We start from the raw sequence: 4,543 nt of genomic DNA, 5'->3' as shown, positions 1-4,543 counted from the left end.
GATGAAGAAAGAAAGGCTAAACTTCAGAACACCGAAAAACCGGCTAAAAACCCGACGCCCGAAAACACGGTGTCTGTCAAATTTATGACATTACACCACTTATTAATTTAACGTGATAGCTACAGATCTAAGTGTATAGTATAAGGCGAAAACTAAACTAACCGCACGCATTGGTAATGCCCACTTGCGGACATTCATGCTGCAGTACTTGTGCCAAAAGGGTCAATAGAAAGTGTCCCGAATGCCGCGAAGAATTTGGCGTGACGGCGGATATAAGGGAGAAAATCTCCCTCAAGAGGATGATAAGGCGCTTGCAAGCGGAGTGCAAGAGCTGTCAACTCAATGGAGAGCTTGGGTTTGTTATCGATCTTCTCTGCCCAGAGAGAGAGACCGAGTGTACGAACGCAAGCCGCAATTTTAAAGTGAAAAGGTCGGCACTAAGTACTCATTTACTGGCATGCCCACAAAAAATGGTCACGAAAACCTGCCTACACAGTCGCCTGGATCTTTGAGCGTTCTTTTTATTTTGCTTATGATTGTTTGATAAAATAAACTTAATAATCCTTTTTTTTATGAAGAGCATTGCGAGCGTAGAAAAAATGTCTCTGAGGATAGAGACTTTTCTCCGGTGCACAGAGTCGTTTAAAGAGAAAGCGGCCTCAGCAAGGTCGGGGCAACCCCACACAAGCCCAACATACAGAAGTGAAGCCGGGGAGAAATGAAGGCTGGTGCTGTTTGCGAAGCCATACAAACTTTATGCACGGCTCCAGTTCTCCGTGTCCCCTCTTAATGTCAACATCAGGTAAAAAGCACAGGAAGGATATAGGTGCTTGCAAACGTTCTCTAGTTTTGTTTAACCAGAAGAAAAAAACTATTATCTGTTTCATTTATCCGCAGGCTTATCTTCCTCGATGACGCGGACGAAGATAGAAATCACATCTTCACGGCAGATGGTCTTATCAAGGAAGGCCAGATGTTCGGCAAAAGAGAGTCACTAAAGGATCTTGAATCATATGTCGAGGGTCCTCAAAAGACCTTCAAAATCAAAATGATTATTGAACATATTGCATATTCTGTAACTATTTAGGTTCTGTGATTGCATTTTTCTTTGGTTACTCCTCTGGTTTTGTTAATTTTTTTTCGAGTTATTTACCAAAAGCTTCCATTTCAAAAGGTTTTCTATGTTTGAGCAGAAAGTGTAAATGTCGGATCCACGATGAAGAAAGAAAGGCTAAACTTCAGAACGCCGAAAAACTGACGCCCAAAAACACGGTGTCTGTCAAATTCATGACATTACTACATTTATTAATTTAACGTGATAGCTACACATCTAAGTGTATAGTATTGGCGATAACTAAACTAACCGCACGGCTTGAGAAAAGTACGCCCTAAATCAATGCTCTGAGTCTTGACTTGGCTTGGCTATTACACTTTGTTGCTGTTTAGGACAATCTACTCGGTAATTCAATTCAATTGCCTTTAAATACATGAACTGTTTTAGAAATTCTTGATAAATTTTCCGGATAGATTATAGTAAATTTAAAGATTTTTTTTGCGGGAAGATGAAGGCTAAAAACCAGGAGAGTTGACCGGTATGTTAGAGCATGTTCCATGGTATCACTTATCCTAAGAATATTACCAGATATTGCACACAATTTCAATAAATACTTTAATTACATATTGTTTTACATATTTTTTTCAGCATCACATGCTACAAAGCTGCAATGACAGGAAATCATCGCCTGACGCCAATCGGTTGCAATTTTGGTGGTCAAGAGATTTGCGACCAGTACAGAACCTCGAAAACGAAGGTTTGACATGAAATCATTGAAAAAATTAGTTCTTGGCTAACTGCAAACAACCTAAGTTTAAATATAGCCAAAACCGAGTATATGATAATAGGATCCAACCAAAGATTGAGAACCCAAGTTGGATCCCAAATAGAAATAAAAATTGAAGACAAGCAAATTAAAGCAAACCGAAAACAAAAGGCAATTATGATTTTTAAGGCCTTAAATCCAGTCCTTACCTGCTTTGAAGAGGCAAGAAAGCAGGATGAGTAGAGCGAAAACGGACTGAAAAGGTGGAATCATTTCTTCTTTGTCAAGCTTATACTTTGTAAAACACACCAATGGCAATAATCCAGCCTAGATGTCAAAATTATCTAATACGTCATAATGGGCCGACACTTCGCTACACTCATAAGACATTTATGATCAAAACAAAGGATATATATATTATTACCGGAGATGCCCCTGATAACTTTATCTGTAATGTGTGGTTAGTCAGATTTCAAACCAATTTATTGACTCTATTCATTTTTATGGAAGGTTAACAGAATATTTACGACTCTGTGCACCGGAGAAAAGTATCTATCCTCAGAGTCGTTTAAAGAGAAAGCGGCCTCAGCAAGGTCGGGACAACCCCACACAAGCCAGACATACAGAAGTGAAGCCGGGGAGAAATGAAGGTTGGTGCTGTTTGCGAAGCCATACAAACTTTATGCACGGCTCCAGTTCTCCGTGTCCCCTCTTAATGTCAACATCAGGTAAAAAGCACAGGAAGGATATAGGTGCTTGCAAACGTTCTCTAGTTTTGTTTAACCAGAAGAAAAAGACTATTATCTGTTTCATTTATCCGCAGGCTTATCTTCCTCGATGACGCGGACGAAGATAGAAATCACATCTTCACGGCAGATGGTCTTATCAAGGAAGGCCAGATGTTCGGCAAAAGAGAGTCACTAAAGGATCTTGAATCATATGTCGAGGGTCCTCAAAAGACCTTCAAAATCAAAATGATTATTGAACATATTGCATATTCTGTAACTATTTAGGTTCTGTGATTGCATTTTTCTTTGGTTACTCCTCTGGTTTTGTTAAATTTTTTTTAGAGTTATTTACCAAAAGCTTTCCTTTCAAAAGGTTTTCCATGTTTGAGCAGAAAGTGTAAATGTCGGATCCACGATGAAGAAAGAAAGGCTAAACTTCAGAACGCCGAAAAACTGACGCCCAAAAACACGGTGTCTGTCAAATTCATGACATTACTACATTTATTAATTTAACGTGATAGCTACAGATCTAAGTGTATAGTATAGGCGATAACTAAACTAACCGCACGGCTTGAGAAAAGTACGCCCTAAATCAATGCTCTGAGTCTTGACTTGGCTTGGCTATTACACTTTGTTGCTGTTTAGGACAATCTACTCGGTAATTCAATTCAATTGCCTTTAAATACATGAACTGTTTTAGAAATTCTTGATAAATTTTCGGGGAGATTATAGTAAATTTAAAGATTTTTTTTGCCAGGAGATGAAGGCTAAAAACCAGGAGAGTTGACAGGTATGTTAGAGCATGTTCCATGGTATCACTTATCCTAAGAATATTACCAGATATTGCACACAATTTCAATAAATACTTTAATTACATAATGTTTTACATATTTTTTTTCAGCATCACATGCTACAAAGCTGCAATGACAGGGAATCATCGCCTGACGCCAATCGGTTGCAATTTTGGTGGTCAAGACATTTGCGACCAGTACAGAACCTCGAAAATGAAGGTTTGACATGAAACCATTGAAAAAATTAGTTCTTGGCTAACTGCAAACAACCTAAGTTTAAATATAGCCAAAACCGAGTATATGATAATAAGATCCACCCAAAGATTGAGAACCCAAGTTGGATCCCAAATAGAAATAAAAATTGAAGACAAGCAAATTAAAGCAAACCGAAAACAAAAGGCAATTATGATTTTTAAGGAATTAAATCCAGTCCTTACCTGCTTTGAAGAGGCAAGAAAGCAGGATGAGTAGAGTGAAAACGGACTGAAAAGGTGGAATCATTTCTACTTTGTCAAGCATATACTTTGTGAAACACACCAATGGCAATAATCCAGCCTAGATGTCAAAATTATCTAATACGTCATAATGGGCCGACACTTCGCTACACTCATAAGACATTTATGATCAAAACAAACGATTCTACTATATATATATTTATATATTATTACCGAAGATGCTCCAGATAACTTTATCTGTAATGTGTGGTTAGTCAGATTTCAAACCAATTTATTGACTCTATTCATTTTTATGGAAGGTTAACAGACTATTTCCGTCCTTCTTGGCACTGTTAGCTTGTGCCGGTGGTAATGCCCAATTGCGGACATTCATGCTGCAGTTCTTGTGCCAAGACGGTCAATAGAAAGTGTCCCGAATGCCGCGAAGAATTTGGCGCAACGGCGGAGTTGAGGGAGAACATCTCCCTCAAGAGGATGATAAGGCGCTTGCAAGCGGAGTGCAAGACCTGTCCATTCAATTGAGAGGTTGGGTTTGTTACCGATCATCTCTGCCCAGAGAGAGAGACCGAGTGTACGAATGCAAGCTGCAATTTTAAAGTGAAAAGGTCGGCACTAAGTACTCATTTACTGGCATGCCCAAAATAATGGTCATGAAAACCTGCCTACACAGTCCCCTGGATCTTTGAGCATTCTTTCTATGTTGCCCATGATTGTTTGTAAAATAAACTTAATAATCCTTTTTATGAAGA

General features: G+C 38.7%; 1 long non-coding RNA gene across 1 annotated transcript; it reads left to right on the top strand.

Annotated features, from left to right (window-relative positions):
• Window positions 1-600: 600 nt before the first annotated feature.
• On the top strand, window positions 601-2,866 carry LOC125567976. The gene is made up of 3 exons (XR_007311960.1): window positions 601-1,811; window positions 2,331-2,470; window positions 2,644-2,866. It is a non-coding gene; the product is annotated as an uncharacterized LOC125567976 (long non-coding RNA).
• The last annotated feature ends 1,677 nt before the right edge of the window (window positions 2,867-4,543 follow it).

The sequence above is a fragment of the Nematostella vectensis genome, chromosome 6, assembly GCF_932526225.1.
Source record: "Nematostella vectensis chromosome 6, jaNemVect1.1, whole genome shotgun sequence".
NCBI lineage: Eukaryota > Metazoa > Cnidaria > Anthozoa > Actiniaria > Edwardsiidae > Nematostella > Nematostella vectensis.
Note: the sequence above shows the minus strand (reverse complement) of the source record. Positions and strands in the feature narration are given on the sequence as shown.